General features: G+C 40.9%; 1 protein-coding gene across 3 annotated transcripts in view; it reads right to left on the reverse strand.

Annotated features, from left to right (window-relative positions):
- The window catches only part of stra6 (signaling receptor and transporter of retinol STRA6), a 99815-nt gene that overhangs the window by 66984 nt on the left and 7004 nt on the right, over positions 1-25827 (reverse strand). The gene's annotated exons all lie outside the window — the stretch shown is intronic.

Consider the following 25827-nt stretch of genomic DNA (forward strand, 5'->3'; position numbering starts at 1 on the left):
AGAAAGAGAGAGGGAGAGAGTGAGTGAGTGAGAGGGAGGAGTAGGGCAGGGGGGCACAACTGACCCGGTAAGTGGGCGACTTTAGGTTCCTCATAATAAGCTGCCTTTCTGTCTGTCTATCTGTTTCCATATATGTCCAGACAGCCCGTACCCCCCCCCCCCCCCCCCCCCCAGTTAAGAGAAGGGCCCTCCTAGGCCGCTGGAGGAATGCAATAACCTTTCACCTGTTTGTTGGGCTTTGATTTATTTGTGGATTCACACAGACGGCGGCCCACATCAATGCGCATTTTGGACATTTATCTTTCTTTAAGATTAAAACGCACTGTGTGCTTTTCATTAAGTGGCACTCTAAAGACATTTTTGTAATCAAGTATATTTTACTAGAAATGGATTGCTGAGATTTTTCCCTGGGCAACAGACAAAAAGGAATAGAAAGACGACCACATGCATTAAGTGCCCTCTTGGCAGACATGCAGAAGGAATGAGATGCGGCCCTGTCTTCATGTTGTATATTAACAGCAGAACACAAATTCGACTGAAGTGACCGCTCAGACTAGCCAGTGAACTGGTGCAGTGCTTGGTGCCATTGGTGGACTTCATCGGACACTTTTAGCCCGACAGAGCACTTTCTTACAGCCATGTGAAAACAGTAAGTTCACCAAATAGAAATTGTTGTCTTTGTCAACATATCTGAGTAGTCAAATTTTAGATCTTCATGCAAACTGTGCCTTCTGATAAAAGTGATGCACATGAACAAATGACACACAGAATTACTTTGGTGTATTCATTCTTATCTCTCTATTATAATATAAAAAGATGAGACTTTTTAGCCTGGGACGAGATGTGACTTTTTCAGAGAGATACTTTGATGTCGGGCGGCATGGTGGCACAGTGGTAGCGCTGCTGCCTCGCAGTAAGGAAGCCTGGGTTCGCTTCCCGGGTCCTCCCTGCGTGGAGTTTGCATGTTCGCCCCCGGGTACTCCAGGTACTCCGGTTTCCTCCCACATACCAAAGACATGCAGGTTAGGTGCATTGGCGATTCTAAATTGTCTCTAGTGTGTGTGCCCTGTGGTTGAATGGCGCCCTGCCCAGGATTTGTTCCTGCCTTGCGCCCTGTGCTGGCTGGGATTGGCTCCAGCAGGCCCCCGTGACCCTGTGTTAGGATATAGCGGGTTGGAAAATGACTGACTGACTGATTGACTTTCATGTCCTGCGAGACGAGACTTTGTGCCAAGAGATTTAACCATGCCCGGGGCCGGAAATAAAAGACAAAGAGTAGATGACAAAGTAGAGAATTCGTAAAGAATTCAAAAATGTTGGTGCAATACACATACAGAGCTGGTTAGAGATAATGAAAGTACTAAAATTCAAAAGTCTCAAAAAATGATAGTAAAGATCACATTAGAGCAAACAGATGGAAATTATTACTCGGTGAAATAATGGAACAGCAAAAAGAGATCAAAAATATTGTTCGGGTTTAAACTTTAACTTGGAGACTTGTAGATCATCTAATTTGTGTTGCCATCAGGGATAAGTAGTGTTTCTTCCCAATGAAGAGGCATATCTGCGAGAATTAAAAGATTTGTTGTTTGGTGAAAGTGAAATGCACATACACAAGCGACAGAGACGTGAAGTGGCTGGTGCATAGTGCAGGCCAGGGGGGTTGGCGAGCGAAGCGAGCAGGGAGCAAAGCCATCTAGTAATCTAAATGAATAAGAATGCAGATTTGACTTATGTAAAAAGCAAGTCCACCCTTACATTTATCACCGCTTCAGATCCATCAAACTTAATTAAATTAGGTGTCCCAGATGAGGTGTTAAAAATATAGTAGTATGAATGAGCCCCAGATCACGTCCTAACTTCATTAAACAAAGACCTCTAGCTGAAATGAGCCCCAGTGTCTGCCGACCAATTTGGTAGGCTTATCCATTCATTGAGAAATGTGACTAAGCAGAAACAAAAGTGGCTACCCATAATGCTTTGCGAGAGTGGCACCTATCAATTGTCCAGTGCCTTGTAACAGAACACGCAGTCTAGGTCCCAAAATCAGGCTGGCAGACCTTGTTTTCCTTGAACCATTAGGCAGATTGAAGACAAGTCTGATGAGAGGACGTGTAACTTCAAAGATGGCAACATACAAAGAAGGATGGTACCCACTTCTTACAGACTTTACTCCTTGCACAGCAGAGCCTCATCTTATATATCACTTCCCAGGATATGTCACCTCACCACCTCCTGGCTTACTTATGCACACATTTACACTCTTAAAAATAACAGTTCTTTAATGGCTCTTTCCTGTATTGTGTGGTTCCTCTTAGATCCCTTGCTTGACAAAGAACTGTTTCATTCTAGTAGTGCTTCTTTGCCCTCTTGGTTCTTTGGGGTTTGAAAAGGATCCTAATATGTGGACAAAACAGAAATCTTTAATGTATGGTAAGCTACCTGGCAGGCTACAACAGATCAGGAAGACCTGAACTTAGCCTGTGTGATCGTATGCAGCAAGATGCCTTTCAAAATCAGAAACTCAACAGTATTTCACAAATCTGTTAACATTCCACTCATGGCCATTTATTGCACCTGTTTTAGGTCTAAATAAATAAAGGTTCTTTCTGGTACTTTCACGTGGATGATTCTTTTGGGAAGCAAAAATAGTTCCCCAATGGCATCACTCTGAAGAGCCACTTTGGCACTTTTATTTTGTATTTAATCTGAAATCCAGCTGAGAAATACATATGTATGTACACCAAGACCTGGATGTGCTACTCTCAATGACTTCAATCGGCTTTTTTCTACATTCACAGTCAGCTGGCAATATGTATTGATGATCGGGTATCAATGTAGGTCCAGATGACATCAGCCTGGTCAGTGAATTGGCCCAGTTTATTGAGGGTTCTTTGTCCTCATAGACACAAAGACTGGCAGTAAAAGGACATCAGAGTACCTCAGTTTATTTGTCCCCTTAGGACATTTTTCTGTGTCTGCAGATCTCCGGTAATCCTAAGTAGTTCGTGGCACCAGGCAGAGGAATGAGGGGCCTCTCAGTTCCCTGTTCACCACGTCACTGTATTGTATCCACCTCAGATGCAACACTCTGTCTGTCACTCTCTTTGAAACTTAACCTTGACATTTGCATTTAAGCGGTTTCTGAACCAGGGGAAGGTTTGCTGCATCCTGGGTCACTCTGCCATCTTTGCTCTGTGAAGGCCAGTTTCCTGCACCTGGCAATCGCTTGTTGATGTTGTGTAACATTTCCTTAGTCTGCCTAGGCTCACTTATCCATTTCTCGTGTTCCTTAATGAGCTTACTTCAAGATTAGCTCAAGGATTGGTGTCTAAAGTGCCCCGCTAACACTCCACTACAAGGCTTTCCACAGCTGACTCTGAATGACATCAGCATGAATGAAAAAGAATGTGAGAAGATAGGCGAACAAGAGCAGAACAAAATTTTTATTCCAGCCACTGCCAATGCAGCACACACAGTGACAAATGTGAAGTGCTTTACAGTGGGCAGGGGCTTCTCTTATACCAAGTGTAAACAGTGAACACCACATAAAATCAGGCTTTCAGTCCTAATGTAAGATTTTCTGGGACCCTCCAGGATATCCATCTTTCTCCATGTGTGTAGGTTCAGCATACACAAACAAAAAGTCCAATTGACTATTCATCATCTGTAACTGCAGTGTCCAAATATGGGAGAGAAGGGGGCAAAATCTACCCCTGCAGCATCAGGTGCAAGGCAGGAAACAACAACGAACAAGGTGCCAGTCCATCACAGGGTAAACCCATTCACACAGAGACAAGCTAGTGCTGATAATTATCTTAAAATATACACTTGGTATGAGAAAACAAAACCAGAGTACCGACAGAAAACCTGCACAGGCCCGGGAAGAATGTGTAAATGCTGCACAGATAATGTATTGGTAATATTGGTCTGCCTGCTACTATAAGAGATGCCCCTTCGGTCTCAGCTTTTAAATCCCGGCTGAAGACTCACTACTTCAGTTTAGCATATCCTGACTAGAGCTGCTGATTAACTGTACAGACTACATCTATGTTGTTAGTCATTAGCAGTAAAACAGAATTTGGTCATTGACAACAATGAAACACTCAAATCTGAGATGTCCCATCGTCTGCAATGCCTTACAAATTACTTTTACTATCACTAATTTGTTATAGCAGTGTTTAAAACACTGTAAAACCTGTTCTAATAAAAATATGCCTAATTAACTATACTAATAAATATACATTTCTAATTTTATGCACATAAAATAATACCCTAGAGGCTACATATTTAATTCATTCCACACCTTTGCTTAAAAAACATGAAGTGCTGATGCTCTATGCTGATGAGGGCATAGAGAACACCTAGTGGCTAAAGGTTTGAACTGCACTGTGCAAGGACACGTTTCAATCCCATCTAGAACCTACCATTATGACCATTACAGAAGCTTCCACATATCTGGTGTTCACCTATTGAAAACAAGGAACAATATGCCCTCCATCTTTGCTGTATCGTAGGATAGTATTCTCTATAAATGGTGGTAGATTAAAGCACAAGGTTATGGGTTTAATCCTTACCATTGCATTCCTGTATGACCTCAAGCAAGACACTTAACCTGTCATATTAAACAGATGTGTGTTTGAAAGGTGTTTGCTATGAAAGGCAATAAAAGTACAAGATCAAGAGTTTAGCCCTTGAGTGTCCCTTAGAGATTCCTTAATTAAAAATATAGAAACAATGGCATTGTATCTTTGGAAAATCATGGAATGGTGTTCAGTATAAAAGGTGCTATACAAAAGCACAAGGGCACGGATTTAGTCCCTAATATTGACTCTAAGGGAGTCTTTTAGTTAATCAGCTCTCAGATGGTAAGAATATGAAAGCATCCATCCATTCATCCATCCACTTAGTACCACTTATCCAGGTCCAGGTCATGGGGGAAGCAGTCTAAGCAAAGAAGCCTAGATGTCTCTTTCATGGCTCCTCCAGGCTGATACCAAAGTGTTCCCAGGCAAGCCTTAAAGACATAATCTCTCCAGAATGTCCTGGGCCTGTCCCAAGGTCTCCTCCCAGTTGAACATACCTAAAACACCTCGATAGGGAGGTGTCCAAAAGTTATCCATACCAGATACCTGAAACACCTTTGCTTTTTGGTTCAGCTCTCTCATTAACCATGACTGACCAGTACAATGACCACTTAACTACTGACACCGCTCCAATCTGCTCATCAGCATCTCAGTTCCTTCTTCCCTCACTCGAGAATAAGACCCTGAGATACTCAAATTTATCCTTTTGAGGTTGCATCTTCTTCCCAACCCAGAGAGGGCACTCCACTCTTTACTGGCTGAGAAACATAACTTTAGTCTTGGAGGTGCTGCTTCTCATGGTGACCCCTTCACACTCGGCCACAAACTGCTCCAGTGCACAAATGAGGTCACCACCTGATGAAGCTGCAAAAAGCAGAGATGCGACCCAGAGGTCAACAAACTAGACCTCCTCCTCCTCTTGACTGTATCCTAGAAATTATGTCCATAAAAACTATAAACAGGACCAGTGAAAAAGGGTAAGCCAGGCCGAGTCTCACACCTACCAAGAATAAGTCTTATTTACAACTGGCAATGCAAACCAAACTCTCTATCTGGTTGCACATGGACTGAATAGCTTGTAACAGCAGACCTGGTATCTCATATTTCCAAAGAACTCTTCACAGGACACCCTGAGGAACATAGTTGTAGGCCTTTCCCAAGTCCATAAAACCCATGTAGCTGGGTTAGGCAGACTCCTATGAACCCTCCAGAATTCTTGTGAGGGTAAAGAGCTTGGCCCAGTGTTCCAATCAGCCACTCATGTGTTTGTAATAGTCTAACGTTTGTTGCTACTGTGATGTCTCTGCTTCTCCAGATGTTTCTAAGTGTCAGCACTGCATTTCTAGGCAATCTTCTTCTTATATCTGTATCACACTTACCAGTTTATTTTATCATCAAGCTCAAGTAAACAAAACACTCCACCTGCTCCAGTACCTTTTCTACAATAGCTATTTTCCCTGTGTGATGTACTCTCGCTGACACCATTGTTTCTGTTCTGGTGACACTGATTGTTAAACCTGCTTTATCACCAGCTTACTCTGTCTACTAGGTCTTGTAAATGAGATTCTGAGGTAGCTATCAACACAATGTCACCCGCACATCTCATGTTGTTTATAACTCTGAGTGTTTGTTAGAGTTGTCGCTCAGAAACACCTCCCTTCTGCTGTCATATAGGAAGTCCCTGTTTAAAGGAGCACCTAACTATAAGAGATTCCTTAGTCTTAATGGCACTTTATGTGCTCAGGCTGTTGGCCTTTCGTATTGCTTGCTAGTATTGCAAAGCAGTTCATATTTCCAGGTTTTTCCTTACAATTCTGCCCTTATCTAGTGGTGCACCAACCTTGCCCATTTCTCACCTCATCTTCATCATCCCTTATGGTAATCCTTTAATAAGGCCCAACTGAGATTCAGCACCACATAAGGCAGTGGGTCAAGCAGTATATGCCATTGAAAACAATGCAGTAGCATCTCCACTAGAGAGAGGACTATTGTAAAAGGGGACCGTCACCTTAACCATGGAAATCTTCAATAGGCAGGTTCAGTCCTTAGCATTCACTCTTTGCATGACCCTGATCAGGTTGAGCTGCCAGACAAACATATGGGTTTATAATTCCATCTGGAGAAGCATCAGCTGAATAAGTAAATGACATGGGGTGCCATGAGCTGTTAATGTGTGCTTATGAGTCTTTATGACTCAAAGGCTGTTATGTGCAGGGTGTGTCTATTACCCTTAGTTACGCCCATCATACTCATAAGAATGACTCACTGGCCTCTTGTAGCACCCTGCAGTTCTTGAATGCCATATGATACAATATTCTCCTAATTCTGAATATGACCTTATTTCACTTGAACTTCTTATCATCCTCATTGTGCAAGCTCTGTTTTCATTCCCAAACTGCACTTGTTTCATGTCGTCGCAGGACAACTAATTTAGCCAAGTGGTTCACATTAAAAGCAACAAGCTGCCATGCCGAGTTGAATGGCTTATATAGCGCACTCGCTATTTTAGAGAATTAATTTAAAAAATAAACTGTTCTACCCCTGCAATGAACCTCCTCAGTCCTCTAGCACTGATTTCAATCCCTGGCGTGTTTATCCATTCTGAAGTGAGGACAATGCATGGCGTGAATGTTTATTTAATTATGTGGAGGAGGCCATGTGGATCTGCTAGATAATGAAGAAAAAATCGGAGTGGTCTCCCCTGGACTTTCTCATATACTCAGATATGGGGATGGATATTCGAGGAGTAAATCACAAGAGAATGATTATATTTTTATATTATGTACATTAAAGAACCATCCATCCATCCATCCCTCATCCAACCCACTATATCCTAACTACAGGGCCACGGGGGTCTGCTGGAGCCAATCCCAGCCAACACAGGACGTAAGGCAGGAAACAAACCCCGGGCAGGGTGCCAGCCGACCGCAGACATTAAAGAACCATCAACAACAAATCAAATCAAATTAATAATATATTGAACAATTATTATAAAAGTAAAGCTGAATAAATCAGACTCTGCAGCTGCATGAATAAAAGGTAAAGTACCACTTCTGGTTAGCGGAAATAGCCCAAAAGTTTAAAGAAATCTATGTTTTGTACCTAATACTTGTATGCAAAATTTGGTTGACCTAAGTGAAAACGTACTCAAGCTATTGTGTTTACACACACACACACACACACGCACACCCACACACACACACACACACACACACACACACATGCACACACATGCACACACACACTGACATACACACACACATAATTCCAAAAAAGGATTTTCTGACTCAGGGTGGTCTGAAATGGCGAGATTCATCAAAATCTCGACATCAAATCTTTGGACGATTACAATACTTCCCTTATACTTAGTATACGAGATAGTAAAAAAGGCTGAAAACTCACTTTAAACTAAACCTTTTAAACTTTAATCTTTAAAATGAGAAAACAAATAAGTGGAAATGGTTCTCTTGCACTTGCGAATGTAGCCAGTAGGTCTATGAAGATAATTAACAAGCAGAATCAATCTTGGAGGCCCCTCATGTGTCATTACTCCCCTGCAAGGACAGCATAGTCAGGAAACAACTGTTGCCAACTACACTGGCATGTTACCTGTATACTCAATTACATTTTTGACATTTCATACATACAGGACAGTGGATTCAGAAAGTGTTTAGACCCTTTCAATTTTACAAACCTAATTGTGTTGCAGATTTAATTTTAAATTGAAAAATCTGCAGAAAGTGAAACGATCTGAATACTTTCTGAATTCACTGTAGCTATCCTAGCATCACTGAGCACGAAGAAGGGCACAAGTCCATGGCAGGGCCAATTTAGGTGCACAATCATGCCTGTACTCACACAGGGACAATCTGGAGTCAGCAAACTTTTGAGAATGTGTGAGTAAAGTCTGTGAAGAAACTTCTCACTGGAAAAAGGCAGGTGTGGGATTTGAACCTGCATCACGGGATTAAAATCAATTCTATTTGTTTCATTTTTTGTAATTATACCTTACAACAGGATGCCAAAGTGGCATAGTAATTAGTGCTGATTTATCCAGAGTACTGGTTTCTAATCTCAGCTTGGTCACTTTCTGTGTGAGGTCTGGGTGGGTTCTACCATCAAGGGTTTGCAGGTTAGTCCAATTGGTTTAGCTTGAGAAGGTCCTGTGATGGCCTAGCAGCCCATTCTGAGTTCTAACTGCCTGATGTGACCAAGATGTTCTCGGGGCTCAATTTAATTAAGTCAAGCAGGTTTGAGAATAATATTATAACTTAGAGTCCAATTAAAAGTATTTGTTGCTAATCTGACAATGCAGTTCAAGGTAAACTAAAAATGCTATAAATGAAAAGGCAATAAATATCAACAAATACCTAGCCGTAGCAAATTAAAATAAATCCATCCATCCATCCATCTATTATCCAACCCGCTTGTAAGAGCCAATTTTAGAAAGTTATTGTTTTGAGTTAAACTCATATTAATGTTTGCTTAATTTGAATAGAATATAATTTCTTCCATAGTCATAGACAAATGGTATAGTCTTTTCCCCCTATAAGTTAGTAAGAGATGGAACCTTCTTGCAATAACTTTGAAATAGTGTGATAACAAGTAAGCCTGCGATTCGCTAGCGAATCGGAAATCCAAGAATGGCAATCAGTTTCTGTTCCGTCTGATATCTGGATGGATGACATATCATGGAGGGTGGGTGCGTCTGGGGAAATGTCATCTAACTACATAAGCATATCTGTAGTAAAGTGGTCTCGTTTTGTGGAGACGTGATTCCGTTGCCTTTGCTGACACCGACTGCTGGCAGAGTTTTGCACAGCAAGTTCAGTTTACAGGTTGTGGTATTCGTGTGCCAGCCACTGAGTGTGGGAAGCCGCTGGGTTAGAGTCTGTGACTGTTACGTGATCTATATTACTGGCACAGTGGATCAGAGCAAGTGTAGCTCACAGGTTGTGTTGTTTGGGCGCCACGTACTGACTCTGGGAAGCCGCTGCGTTTTTGGAAGCCGCTGCCTTTGACTCTGGGGCGGGTGCCACGGCGCATTACGTTGTGTTATTTGGGCGCCACCTACTGGCGCCGCATTTTGAGTTTGACTCTGGGGCAGGCGCCACAGCGTTTTGGGACGCCGCTGCGTTGGACTCTGGACTCTGGGGCGGGCGCCAAACTGAATGACCGTTATGTGATCTACATTACTGGCACAGTGGATTAGAGCAAGTCTAGTTTACAGGTGGCGGGCTCGTTGCAGTGCGGCAGTGCGCGTGACATCCGGTTTACAACCTTCTCATTTCTGTGTTTTCTGTGCAGTGCGGCAGTGCGCATGCGCCTCGATGCGCCCTGCGCCCAGCGCCCTGCGTCCATATCCGGTTTACAACCTTCGGTTAGTAATATGGATAAGTTCAGTTGTGTTTAGAACAGGTCCCAGTAAACAGGGACTTGAAAGACCCATTTTCAACTCCGAAATGGGATAAGCATACAGTTTTCTGACCGTTTTGAAATGGTTCAGGAATGTTAAGTAAATTGTAACAATTTGAGATGTAACAAGATTTAAGCTTTGAACAGAACCATTCTTAACAAGAATTTTTCCTTTTTTTTTTTTGCTATTTTAATTTTCTTTTTGTATGAACCGTTTTACTTTGAAACTTAACTAAACTTTTAAAAACGAAGATATTTTGTCTGTGGAATCATTTCTGCGCGACAGGCTTTTGTTGAATCCCATTTTTTGAGTTAGAGCTGCTGAACTTTGGTAACTTTGGAAAAATGCAGCTACACCGCTATATCCTAACTACAAGGTCACAGGGGTCTGCTGGAGCCAATCCCAGCCAACACAGGACGCAAGACAGGAAACAAACCCCAGACAGGGCACCAGCTCACCGCAGATTAAAATAAATAATAAAGAAATATAAGATAAATGCACTCACTGAGCAAATGATTTGGAACACCTGCACAGCTGCTTATCCATGCAATTATCTAATCAGCCGATCAGGTAGCAGCAGCGCAATGCCAGAAATCCTGCAGATGCAGGGCAGGAGCTTCAGTTAATGTGATCTCAGTGATTTCAGCTGTGACTTGATTGTCAGTGCCAGACTGACTGGTTGAAGTATTTCTGATCTCCTGGGATTTTCATGCACAGCAGTCACTGAAGTTCACTGATAAACAAAAATATTCAGTAAGTGGCAACTGATAAGAAAGGTCTTAGAGGAGAATGGGCCAAACTGGTTCTGAGGTGACAGAATAACCACTCTGTACAACTGTGGTGAGCAGAAAAGCATCTCAGAATGCACAACACCTCAAACCTTGAGGCAGATAGGCTACAACAGCAAAAGACCACGTTGTATTGCACTCCTGTCGGCCAACAACAGAAAGCTGAGGCTACAGAAGGCACAGACTCACCAGCACTGGACAGATGAAGACTGGAAAAACAGAGCCTGGTCTGATGAGTCTCAATTTCTGCTGAGGCATACAGATGTTACAATCAGAATTTGGTGTCAGCAGCAAGAATCCATGCACCCAACCTGCCCTGTGTCAACAGTTCAGGATGGTGGTGGTGTGGGGAATATTTTCTTGGCATACTTTGGGCGAATCCCATAAACGCCAAAAGTGACTCTACTTCGCTGGGCCCTTAAGTAAGGCCCTTAACCTGCAATTGCTCCATTCTGGGTATAATGTTAATCTGCATCCAGCCCTGCATCTAGACCCTCCAACCTGCAGGGAACAAACTGGGGATTGGTGGCAGAATTGGCACTCTGGCCACCATAAAAAAACCTCACACTGGTTCCATTCCATCTGAACTTGTGTGGTGCTGAGGTGTCACCTGTTGCATGGCATGGCTACATACTTTGGGCCCGTTCCCACCAACCAATCATCACTTGAATGCAAAGGCCTATTTGAGTTTTATTGCTGACAATGGGCCTCCTTTCACAATCTTCTAATGGCTGCTTCCATCAATGCACCATGCCACAAAATAAAAATTGTCTCAACATGAACATGACAATGAGTTGAGTGTTCTTTAGTGGCCATCCCAGTCACCAGATCTAATAAAACACCTTTGGGATGTTGTAGAATGGGGGATTCATAACATGAATGTACAGCTGACGAATGTGTAGAAATGGCATGATGCAAACAAGTCAGCATGGACCAAAATCTGAAAGGAATGTTCCTAATGTCTCGTGGAATGCATGCCACAAAAACCTGAGGTTGTTTCTGAGAGCAAAAGGATCCGCTACCCAGTATTAGTATAGTGGTCCTAAGGATTTGCTCACTGAGTGTACAACAGGCAGCAGGCAGAATAAGTAACAAACAAGACAACACACATATCTGAGCTTCAGACACACCAGCTTATAATGTACACATTAACCCAATTTCCACTTCCATCACAGCAACTAATGATGTTACAAAACTCATTCTACTCAAGTTACAGACTGATTTTCCCAGGCCTTCTCAGGAAGGATCTACAATTGTAAAAGTTACTGGTACAATACAAGTATTGATATTATGGTCTTAAAGCTTACAGATGACTTCACGAAAAGTTTGAGATCTTAAAAGGTCAAATTTAAGACTCCTAGTTGGCAGTCCTAGGGATTTAGCTGGATTTGCACTTTCACACACACCAGGATGACCTAGTAAGTGCTCTGGTCAGTTGTGTGCATACATAACAGCCCCAAATGAAGGAGCAAAGCTCCTAAAAGGCGCCCTGAAAGGCAACAAGAACTCATGTCGCTTTCACTTTAAATAATACATGCATGGGGAGCAGCAGTCAGGACCTCTGTTTCTCATGTTATTACTGTTTCTCTGAATAATGTATATTTTTAAACAATATATTTGACTCACAAAGTCACATTTGCGTTTTAAGCAGTCCTATGGATGGGAAACTGAAAAACAGCAAAGCCAGAAAAGAAACTCTAGTGATATGAAAATGTATGCTATTGCATTTTTACCATTTTGAAAAGTAGCACAAGGCTGTTTACATGGAACAAGCACAATGCCACACATGTGTAGTGTTGAGTTAAAAGACAGGGTGTGAGGTGGACGGCACATGGTCATATCTGGTGGTAAAGGGGCTTAACAGTTTTCTCATCGGGAAGATTAGCTACTCTATTATACAATCCATGTAATGTCTAGGCAACTTTGAAATACGTAACCTTGAAAAACATAACACACACACACACAAAAAAACAGAATTCCTCTACTTTTTGTGAAAATATCTGACCATAGGGGCATTATACAGGTTTGCTGCAGTAAATCTATTAGTTGCTTATTGGTATGTAACACAAACTAAGTCTTTGCTAAGCTTTTGTGACATGGCTGTACGTGACAAGCACATGTATGTAGGTAGCCCCTGCTCCAAGTTGTAGTCATTGGTGCTTCGCAAGTTTTATTAACACCAAACAAACCCTATGTGAAGGTCATATTGCGTAGCAGTAACTTGCTAGCCCCAGTTTTAAAGTGTCATCATATTGTCCTCTTACCATCTTACTATCAGTTCACTTGCATCCACGTCACCATATCTTGCATGGGTTGTTATAACTTTTTTTACATTTGTTTTAGCAATTTAACAACTTTCTTTACATATAAAACAGCCTGGTAAATTTCCTGTGATGATGATATGTCTGGACAAAGAATAGATGGATGGATTGACCTGTGATAGATAGATAGATAGATAGATAGATAGATAGATAGATAGATAGATAGATAGATAGATAGATAGATAGATAGATAGATAGATAGATATGAAAGGCACTATATCATAGAAATAAAGGGCACTATATAATAGACAGATAGATAGATGATACTACTGTATATGATAGATAGATAGATAGATAGATAGATAGATAGATAGATAGATAGATAGATAGATAGATAGATAGATAGATAGATAGATAGATAGATAGATAGATAGATAGATAGATAGATAGATAGATTTGCTGGCCTCAGTTTCAGTGATTCATAGAGTGGATATGCTGCATTGTTCAAAATGGTCCTCAGTTTTGTTTTAATTTTCTCCTCCACTCCTAACTCCTGGGGGTCCAGAGTGCATCCCACAACTGAGTCTTCTCTTTTGATTAGTTTGCTGATTCGGTGGGCCTCGCTTGAAATGATGTTACTGGCCCAGCACAAGACACCATAGAAAGTCACACTTGGGTATGTGTGTGTTCAGTCAATAGTTCGTGTGTTTTTATATTAATTTATTTAAAAAGCAATAAAGTTATATCTATCTATCTATCTATCTATCTATCTATCTATCTATCTATCTATCTATCTATCTATCTATCTATCTATCTATCTATCTATCTATCTATCTATCTATCTATCTATCTATCATAAATCATGGATTTAAGGACAACTGATAAATACAGAACATTTTCAAACATAAACGGGTCCATTTTAACAGTTACTGTAAATCATTTACAATTGACCAATGGAAGGTCTATGGTGGCCACAGCCTCAGATGACAGGGAAATGGAAGAAAGGTAGAAGACAGCTAGCCACTGATCACACGTTTGTTGACTGCCCTCAGCACTTTGTGGGATGTGGCATGTGACTGGTTAAAGTGCCTTTACTTCTTTGCAGGACATAAAGGTAATAGCTGCTTATTAAAATTAATTAGTGCCTGTGTTCACCAGCTATTTCTCACTTCTGATGCTATTGTGACACATCAGAGCACATAGCCCTTATCTAAAAGGACCCGTGAGGCCAACAAAGTCAAGTAGGCCTTTGGGTACCAAGAAACAATTAGCTGAATAAGAAAATAAAAAGGAATGTGAAACAATGTTCTGTTTCAGCTTCTTTTCCATGTTTGGTTGCAAAAGAACTAACAGGGACAGTGGAGTCCAAGTGTACACCGAGCTGGTGCATAAGCACTGTGCGTGGGCCTATCAGAAAAAACTGCCAGTTTTCAGTCAAGTAAATTGGAGCAAATCCCAGGCTTAATGGATGAGTCAGACGTATGGCTTCATCTCCATCATAGTGCTTATGGTATTGGATTGTCATGTTTCTTGATCCAAGACAGTGATAAAGGGAGATCAGTGATGGAGGACTATCTCATAAGGTCATTATTGTTCAGTGTTCACCATGGAAATTTCAAAAGAGCAGATGAAGGACCTCAGGTAGTAGGGGAGTCATCATCATTTTGTCATTAAATTGAGAGTGGCATTTGGTGACAAGCAAAAATCATTCCGGGACTGGGCAGTAGTCTAACACATGGCCTGTTTGGAATCACCAGTTAACCTAACTTGCATGTCTTTGATGACCACTTGTGAATTAACTGTCATCTGTAGAGATAGTTAAACTCTTGAGTTGTAAAGTGAACTGAGGTGTGATTCACTCCGAGGGATGTTGTAGAAAATCACAAGGTCACTCACTTAAAACTCACCAGTGACTACTTGAGTGACCCTGACTAAGTACCATCCACTGCCAGGGGTCACACTGTAGAAAGAGGGAGGCAAATGAGCCATACCTATTAACTGTCTTGGGATAATGTCCTCTATGAAAGGAGTTATGTAAAATACCAAGATCAGAACTTCAACCATCTGTGTCACCCTGAAAAAGTCTCTTCATCTGCTCACATTGAAGAAAAAGAAATTTAATTGTGCTATAGCTGTAAATTGTTTTAAGGGGTGGTCAATCTTAAACACAATATCTATATACTGTACATAAAATGCTAAGGTCTGACCAGCTGTCATGAGATTACTCATGAACTACTGGGGCTGCAACATTGATCTTGGTTCTTATCGAAAGCTCATGACTTGATATATTCTATAAATTAAAAAAAAATTGAGGTAGTAGGAACCTCGGCAAAGGGATCTACTCTTGCGTGCTTATTATGATGAAGTGATCACAAATCCAAGCCACATGGTGGAAAGAAAAAAAAAGAGCGACAACATCAGCTGAGTGTCAAGGTAATCGCAGAAGCTGATTATGGGATAAAGAATACCATAATAGGCAGAAGTAGACAAGACTCTGAAGGAAGAAATGATCCTGAAAATAGACTGTTATACTTAGGAAATTAAAAAAAAATTAGGTTGCAGCAACATGTTGACCAGAAAGGTTAATAGTAATAAAAGCATGCAAGCCCATCTATTGATGATAACCCAGGACACAATACACTTGTGTTCAGAATTCATAATCAGGTGTACTTTGGGTTTATTGATAATCAGACACTGAACTTTGTTAAATGTGTGTTTACTGCAACGTGATCACAAAGCCAAGCACCACATCTGCTGAGCTTTAGGCAAATCTCAGAAGGCGATTAAGTGACAAAGAATAAGAAGACAAGATGCTGGACCACACTGACAAGTAAGACGTAATTCTGAATACAGAGCAACCAAGCAGCAGACAAACACGAAGGCTCATAGACATATAAGGCAATGTCCAGGATACAAAATGTGAGAACAAGACAGAAGTGCATGATGACAATAAAGAAGATTGTCAGGTAGCTGAAATCTCCAATCATATCAAAGCATTCATTTAACATCTTATATCGATGTTTCTTTGAAGATCATTACTTAGCAAGGTTACATCAGATCACATTCTGATCAATACAAAGCTGTATTTTTTAATGTTGAAAACTAAGGAATGTGCTGCCAATATAGAAAAGTTTAGCTTATTCTACTTCAATCACCAGAAGTAATATAATACATTATGATTTCTAGATGAACTGAATTAAGTAACTATTTAAAAACATAAGAGCAATCAACAGTTCCTTATCTTTAACTTGGATTTTATGTGCATTGTATTTTAGGACTGTGGGTCCACGTGTTTCACTAGTACAGTATAAAATCACAAGTATGCAGCTTCCTAATTGATTTTCTCTAATGAAGTGACCACACCCCTGAGATGGCCCACTCTGTTCCCCTGCATGGTCTGCACCAGAACCACTGGTTCTCAAAGCTATCCTCATTCAGAATGCTAGTAAAAGCTTCTCTTGTTAAATGCCCCATGGGATCATGGCTGAAGTGGAAAGTGGGCCGGTTTTTCTTAGCTGGTTTACCTCTTTTTAATGCACAGGTTCCCTTTCACTCTCCCACACACTCTGCACACTCTCATAATTTAGAAGTGGCCTTGCATGCTTAACAGACCATATAGGCAGTGCGGCTTTCACTATGTGACACCATCCAGTTCATGAGTCAACCATAACTTATTTAAAACAGCACTGCCTGCTCAGTCCTTGACTTTCCTGCCCACGCGTCTTCAGATGTATGCTGCTAAATTGTGTCAGTGTAATTAAATCTGAAATTTGAGTCAGCCTCCAGAATGAAGCCATCTCCCTATAAATTAAACTTCAGAAATACTGCGCGAGTGTCATATAAGAAGGAGGCGAGAGCTTACATGTGATTGCAGGAGGACAGGTATCTAGAAGAGAAGAATAAAGGCATCATCTGCTTCCTAAACCCTATGATGTTCCTGCAGGCTTGGGCTGCCATTAACTTTCCTTTAGAGTCAAAAGCTGCTTTGATTTCAAGTAAGTCTGCACTGCTAAACACAAGGCTCCACACTTCACAAGCACCAGAAGTCTAATTTCGTCAGTCTGGTTTTCTGCTAATTTTGCACCCTTTACAGTCCATTGTAGCCTGAGTCATCATTGGATGTCACAGCAGGTCAGAAGCTACTGGACATTGTAAATGAACCTCTGGCCCACAGTAGTTTTCAGGCACATCTGCTGCATGGCATTTAAACCGAAAAAGCACATTCAATTTCAAAGAGGCATGCCTGGTAGAATTACATATGAAAGGCAGTCTGGTAGGCTTCATAGGGATGATGCAAGGAGGGGAGAAGAGAAAGCTCTGATATAATCCAATCAAATCACATTCGAGGAGTTACACAATGCACAGGCCTCCTAGTTAGAGCAGAAGGAAGTCAGGTAGACAGGAGTAAGCGTGGGAGAGGGGAAGGAGGTCAAAATACACACGGATTGTATTTCACTTCCACACATCTGAAACGACATCAAACGTGTGATCTCATCGGGTGTTTTGTCAAATCCACTTCCAAGACAAAGTTAGTGTAACCTTCAACAAATACATTATGGAATTGTCTGCTGCATAACTAAAGCCACGTCATGGCCAGAGTGAGCAAGAAGAGCTATAAAGGTCTGTGCAGCAAATGGAGGCGACCACAGACCAAGCGCAGTCTCTGATATGCTGGTAGGTGAGCCTGCACCGCTGCTTGACACGTTGTGATGGCCACTGACAACTGAAACATGAGAAAAGCAGCTAAACTAGATGGGTAACATTTTATATATGGGTACAGAACAATTTACTCTAGTGAGTGTGACACCAAGTCATTTTACAAGAACAGAACTTTAACACCATTCTTTTTACATTAAAAAAGAAAATTACATAAGAGGAAGGTTAACTTTCCATTGTATTGTAAATGTAAAGGGCCTTGTGATGCTGCTCAAAGTGGAAAGACCCTGTACACAGTAAACTTTGGGTCATAAGGTGCCAGTTCAGCTCCTGCTAGTAATTCACTGTATGACCCCGAGGATGGGACCTCACTTGGGAAAGTAATATTTTACCTAGATATTGTAGATTCTCTTAGGCAGATTTAGAATGCTGGCTTAATCGCTGGATTTAAAACCAAATCGCATCACGTCTGTGAAATTATAATGGAGAAATCATGAAAATTATTGTTCAACATCTATGAATTGCATTAGAATGGTGTTTCGTATTAAAGACACTGTACATAATGAGTTTGGTGACCATGGCACATGAATAAACAATGGGAGGTCTGGAACTTGAAGGCACCCCATATAAAAAGGATCTGGGACTCATAATGGACTCGTCACTATCTACATCAAGACAGCGTACAGAAGCGATCAAGAAGGCTATTAGGATGTTAAATTATATAGTGCCCTGATGTGTGGAGTACAAGATAATGCAAGTTATGTTTAATAGATACAGTACACAGATAGGTCCCAATGCTGTCTCCTCTGCTCGAGACTAAATGTGTTTTAATTCCCGGAGTGTGTCATGGTAGGACACGTCCTCAAGTCCTGGGATGCACTTGGCTGCTCTCCTCTGCACACCTTCGAGTGCGGTTTTGTCTTTCTTGAAGCGTGGTGGCCAGAATTGCACAAAATACTCCAGATGTGGTTCTACTAGCACATTATAAAGTCTCAGCATAATGTCCTCTGATTTGCATTTAACAGTTTTTATGAGATAACCTAAAATTTTCTTCACCTTTTTAATCGCTTCTGTGCATTGCTTAGATGCTGAAAATATTCTGTCAGCATTAACTGCTAAATCCTTTTCAGTGGTTGCTTCCTTTTGAACCATATCTCCCATCTCCCATCTTGCATTTATCATTGATATTCCTGTTGCCCACGTGTAGCACTTTGCACTTTTCTATGTGTTCGCCCAGTGCTGATGCTTGTCCAAGGCTTCTTGAATTGTTTTTGCTATCTCATCTGCATTTGCCATTCCTCTAATTTTAGTATCATCTGCAAATTTCACAAGTTTCCTAACTACTGGAATCCATGTTGTTAATTTAAATCAGGAAAAGTAGGTGTTCAAGGTTAGACCTCTGAGCCACTCCTCTGATGATCTCACTCCACGTGAAGCATTCTTCTTTTATCTCTACATTTTATATAATGCCTTACATAGTAAATACAATCCTAATGCACTTCATTGATGTTGTTTCCTTTATTTCTACAATCTGAACTCAGGGCAGTGAAGTGACTTGCTGAGAGTCAAATAATGAAAGAGTGATGATGATTGAGCCAGCGACATTGCTTTGTTGTGCAGTGTCTTTCATTTTCTCCCCATGTGATTTACAGATGCAGCCCAGTTGTTTCCATTCTTTTCTACCAAATGAATTTAGATGATGTGAGGTGAAGTTACTTGTTGAGAGTTACGCAGCATGTAAAAGATAACGGATGAGCTTGTGAACTGGAATTTTACATATTGCTTTATATAATGAACACCATCAGAATAAACTTAACTTTTGTAGTTCTGTCATTTTATTCTACAATGTGACCTTAAAGAAGTCGAACAATGTTTATAGAATTACTTAATAATGCATCATTTTGTGTTATACAGTATATGACCACTAGGGAATGTTGCAGAACTCCAAACTCCAGACACAACAGCATAGACATAATTCCCAGGTTCTAATAAAAGGTTCATTATAATAAAACACCATAACAAAAGGCTCCTTTGTGATAATAAACAGCAGCACAACTCCCTTCTGTCTTTTCCTTCTCTATCAACTCATCCAGGCGAGCTTTGCTCACCACCCACATGACTCCAACTTGCCTGAATGAGGTGAAGAGGATTCTTTTATCTTTGATCTGGAAAGTGGGGATCAGAGAGCTTTGCAGCACACCCTGGCAGCAGTCAAAGAATTCAAAAAAGGCTGCTCTATGGGACTATAATTCCCAGCATGCCTTGTGGGTGTCTGTACAGTCAGCGTCTCCCAGGGATGCTGCCACCTGGGGGGGTGGGGGGGGGGGGGGGGAGTATGTAGCCCTTATGAGTTGTCTCCCTCTGTCCTTCTGTCACACTGGCATCCCAGCCAGGTATTGTTCCTCAGTCCAACCATGCCAGGACACCATTGTGCCCACTTCCATACTGAGGCAGGATGATCATCCCCTTCTTTCTTGTGCCTCCCAAGCGTTGACCTCCCATCCAGGTAAGGAACCTTGCCCCACCCCAGCCTTTCATAGCAAACCACACCCCAAGGAGTTTTACCTGTGCACTTTGGGTGTTTTCCATTATTTTCCCAAGGTTAACTCAAGGAGGTGACTCACATTTACTGTGTCATTAGAATATTAGAAAAGGTCATGATGAAAAAATTAGGCCATTCATCGCAACAAGCTCATCCATCCTAATCACAGAGATTGTCCAAAATAACATCAAGTTGACATCTGAACGTCTCTAAGGCCCTGCTCTCCACCACATCACTCGATCATTTAGTCCATGAGCCTACGGTTCTTTGTGTGAAGGAAAACATTCTAACATTTGTATAAAATCTGCCCTTAACAAGTTTCTAACTGTATCCTCCTCTTCTTGTGGCAGACTTTATTTAAAAGTAACAATTGGGATCTACTGTACTAATTCTTTTTATAATTTTTAGAAACTTCTAATCATGTTCCCTTCTAATCAAAAGAGAAGGCTCAATTATGGGATGCACTTTGGACCCCCTGGAGTTAGTAGTGGAGGAGAAAATTAAAACAAAACTGAGGGCCATTATGAACAATGCTGCATATCCTGTCTATGAATCACTGAAACTGAGGTCTTTCAAGCCATCTACCGTAATTTTGTTAGATGTCACAGTAGCTCAGTTAATTTGTGTTCAAACAAAGCAAATGAATTTCATGTCCATATAATCATCATTTACGTTGCAATGTCATGGAGTAATGTTGCTGACTGGACAGGTTGCTCCATTCAGGTAACATTTTCCCATTTGAAAATGAGTGCTTAGACAAAGTGCGATTTTTGAGATATTTCCCAGATGGTTTTTATTTGCAGTTGTTCAGTTATTTTTCTTGACAACAATTTCTAATTTGCTTAATTATAGTTAATTTGTAGAAGAGGCCACCTTTTTTGTAGAGAGTTTTGAGGATCTCTACTCATTTATGCAGTATTAATCAAAGATCAAGCCTTTGTACATAAAACTAGCATTTTAACTGCCACGTAAAGTATTTGTACATTTCTGAAAATAGCTATCTGAAAATAGCTTTGTGTGTCTTCAATAGTGTGACAAACCACTTACACACTGTACATCACAAGATCACATGTGTATTCTTCATGTGAAGATGGGCAGCAATGTAACAAATTATTTATATTCTCTGGTGTAATTGGATATTTACAGTGCAACCGGAAAGTATTCACAGCGCATCACTTTTTCCACATTTTGTTATGTTACAGCCTTATTCCAAAATGGATTAAATTCATTTTTTCCCTCAGAATTCTACACACAACACCCTATAATGACAACATGAAAAAAGTTTACTTGAGGTTTTTGCAAATTTATTAAAAACTGAGAAAGCACATGTACATAAGTATTCACAGCCTTTGCTCAATACTTTGTCGATGCACCTTTGGCAGCAATTACAGTCTCAAGTCTTTTTGAATATGATGCCACAAGCTTGGCACACCTATCCTTGGCCAGTTTCGCCCATTCCTCTTTGCAGAACCTCTCAAGCTCCATCAGGTTGGATGGGAAGCGTCGGTGCACAGCCATTTTAAGATCTCTCCAGAGATGTTCAATCAGATTCAAGTCTGGGCTCTGGCTGGTCCACTCAAGGACATTCACAGAGTTGTCCTGAAGCCACTCCTTTGATATCTTGGCTGTGTGCTTAGGGTCGTTGTCCTGCTGAAAGATGAACCGTCACTCCAGTCTGAGGTCAAGAGCGCTCTGGAGCAGGTTTTCCTCCAGGATGTCTCTGTACATTGCTGCAGTCATCTTTCCCTTTATCCTGACTAGTCTCCCAGTCCCTGCCGCTGAAAAACATCCCCACCGCATGATGCTGCCACTACCATGCTTCACTGTAGTGATGGTATTGGCCTGGTGATGAGTGGTGCCTAGTTTCCTCCAAACGTGACGCCTGGTATTCACACCAAAGAGTTCAATCTTTTTGTCATCAGACCAGAGAATTTTCTTTCTCATGGTCTGAGAGTCCTTCAGGTGCCTTTTGGCAAACTCCAGACGGGCTGCCATGTGCCTTTTACTAAGGAGTGGCTTCCGTCTGGCCACTCTACCATACAGGCCTGATTGGTGGATTGCAGCAGAGATGGTTGTCCTTCTGGAAGGTTCTCCACTCTCCACAGAGGACCTCTGGAGCTCTGACAGAGTGACCATCAGGTTCTTGGTCACCTCCTTGACTAAGGCCCTTCTCCCCCAATCGCTCAGTTTAGATGGCCGGCCAGCTCTAGGAAGAGTCCTGGTGGTTTCGAGCTTCTTCCACTTACGGATGATGGAGGCCACTATGCTCATTGGGACCTTCAAAGCAGCAGAAATTTTTCTGCAACCTTCCCCAGATTTGTGCCTCGAGAAAATCCTGTCTCGGAGATCTACAGACAATTCCTTTGACTTCATGCTTAGTTTGTGCTCTGACATGAACTGTCAACTGTGGGACCTTATATAGACAGGTGTGTGCCTTTCCAAATCATGTCCAACCAACTGAATTTACCACAGGTGGACTCCAATTAAGCTGCAGAAACATCTCAATGATGATCAGGGGAAACAGGATGCACCTGAGCTCAATTTTGAGCTTCACGGCAAAGGCTGTGAATACTTATGTACATGTGCTTTCTCAGTTTTTTTATTTTTAATAAATTTGCAAAAATCTCAAGTAAACTTTTTTTCACGTTGTCATTATGGGGTGTTGTGTGTAGAATTCTGAGGGAAAAAATGAATTTAATCCATTTTGGAATAAGGCTGTAACATAACAAAATGTGGAAAAAGTGATGCGCTGTGAATACTTTCCGGATGCACCGTAGATGTCTATGCATTGTGTTGGCTTTTGTGGATTGGGTAGTACTTTTGCTTGGATGGAGGCTGTTTTAAAAAAGAAATACATTTAGCTAATAATGACTTTTTTAAATTTGTGATTGGGAAATGCACAAAGTAAGGTGTACATTACATCTACACATTAGGGTAACTTAATTTGAGGAAATAGTTAACATAATCTTAATAAGCAGATCCAACAATATTTTTTAAATAAACTCATGTTATAATAACTAAAGATGATAACAGTAGACCTCCACATTTGCTCATAGTAGAAGTACTCATTTCAAATAAACTGAAACAGGTGCCAACATTTTATTAAGTAGATCCAACGAGTTTATTTCTTCAATGTGTATCTGTGGCCTGCGACCAAGCACAGGGATCGATTTTCTAAAATCAGATTAAATCAGACCTATAAACACTACCGGGTAGCATCTCTCAAATATAATTTCACTCAAGAATGATAATGATGCCATTTGATGCTGTCGAAGTCGATTCTAAAAACAGCAGCACGCACGAGGTTAAAAGCTCCAGCTCCGGAAACCATTTTCTCCTGAAACGTGAGACGATTATGCTGTGCATAAAAGCAAGTGCCATTTTCAGAAAGTAGGGACCATTAAAAAGAATACTCGAGATGGTGTATTGATTAACGAAGTGGAAACTATTAATAGAAAACTTGTATTATTCGTGTATGAATAATCAGAAATGTGCAGTTGTAACGCTTGCGATTCCTTATGTTAGCGTTAACAGCTACACATCGTCACAGGTGAACAAACACCTGCCTTTAAGTGGAGATTTTCAGGCACGGGAAGCACCATTCCACCTGGATTTGTTATCATGCCGCGGAGAGTTTACATCAGGTCAGAGCCAGGTGTGCTTGACTGCACCCTCCACAGGTCAGTTGCGCCGCCTAGTGTGCAGCAACGCTCCGCCCCTTAAAAACGCTCACGTGACACCGCTGAGATTCTGAGAGGCGTGACAAGCGGCAAAAGAAAGGTGTTCATAAAAAAACGAGGCCCTCCTGTATAATTAACTTAGGTGCTACAAAACATCTTAAATGCATTACCGCTTCCAAATGGGAACTCAGGTGAGAGGATAAAATCACTCGTATACAAAAACTTACAATGTTTTCTGAAAAAAAAGGTTTTGTCAAGTCCATGCATTCATTAGGAATGATGGCAATTAGCAGAACTGCTGAATAAACCACACTGAAGAACGCCTCTTCAGTATTTACTAAACTTAACATCCTAACGGCACCTTTCCTATCTGCTCCATTCATATTAAGTGACATTTCTTACACATTTGTACTAAGTGTGTCAACTGCTATTATATTTTTAATTAAATAATGTTACTGAAAAGCTCACTGAGAAAACGCACGTTGTGAAAGGCGCGATTTCGAAGCATACGCTTGTTGATTAGAACGCCCCTGTCAGGACCTAATCAAGTCACATAGCCTGATAGTAGCTACTGTACATTCTACTATGCTAGGAAGGTGAATAAAAGACAGCAGAAACTAAAGAATTATGTCAACTTGGTACAACTCTTTAAGTTTACACTCTTCAAAATACTGGTTCTAAAATGAAACTTTACTGGGCAGATCGGTTTCTGACCTAGACCAATGCTTTACGAAGAACCATGTAACTCTGTGAAGGGTTCTTTGCATATGAAATTGGTTCTTTGGACTTTGAAAAGATTCCTAATATGTGGACAAAACCGAGATCTTAAACGTATAGCAGGCTAAATTGCAGACCAAGAACACCTGAACTTAGCCAGTAGTATTGTATGCAGCAAGAGTCCTTTTAAAATCACAACCCCATTGCTATTTCACAAATCTGTTGAAATCTATGGAATCTGTTATTGATCGAAATAAAAAAATAAATATTTCTGTTGTCTGGAAAATTCACATGGATAGTTCTTTTGGGAACCAAAAATGGCTTCACTTTGCTTTTTGGCACCTTTATTTTTTAACGTGTACCTTCATTGATTTATCTTAATGTAGTGAGATTTTTCAGCATAAATCAAGACCATGTTGGTTTCACCTATCTCACTTATTATGTTAAAAACACAAACAAGAAATGTCCAAGTTGTTGTTTCTTGATTATAAATATCAAAGTTTCATTGGGTGGCTGTTATTTAGAGGCACTGTGATTCCCCACCATTTTATCACAAGAATCAAGAACAAGACAACATGGCATTACCTTAACTTTAATGTACTTTATATAATACTAGTGAAGCATGCAGACCTACAGTCCAAAAATAAAACGCTACAGAAGGCAAGATATAAACAACAGTGAACTCTCTGGCTGTTATTTACAAATGTAGGAACTTACACTTGATTATGAAAATGGATGCTCAAGTCAACAGCACAGTAAAATCCTGTTTTTTCCAGCTCAGGCGTATCGCCAAACTCAAGCCTATTCTGTCTAACCATCTCCTGGAATCAGTAATCCATGCATTTATTACGTCCCGGCTTGATTACTCTAATTCCTGCCTTTATGGTATCAGCAAAGCCACTCTTTCTAGACTACAACTGGTTCAAAATGCGGCTGCAAGGCTTCTAACAGGGAGTGGCAGTGGCCAACATATTACTCCAATTTTAAAAACCTTACATTGGCTGCCGGTTAGATTCAGAATCGATTTTAAGATACTCCTCCTAACTTATAAGGCATTAAATGGTCTAGCCCACACCTATTTGAGTGTTTTGCTCCATCGATACAATCCCCCTCGCGTTCTTAGATCCACAGATCAGCTCCTTCCAACCGTTCCCAAGGCACGTTTCAAAGCTCGTGGTGAA

The sequence above is a fragment of the Erpetoichthys calabaricus genome, chromosome 17 (assembly GCF_900747795.2).
Source record: "Erpetoichthys calabaricus chromosome 17, fErpCal1.3, whole genome shotgun sequence".
Classification (NCBI taxonomy): Eukaryota; Metazoa; Chordata; class Cladistia; order Polypteriformes; family Polypteridae; genus Erpetoichthys; species Erpetoichthys calabaricus.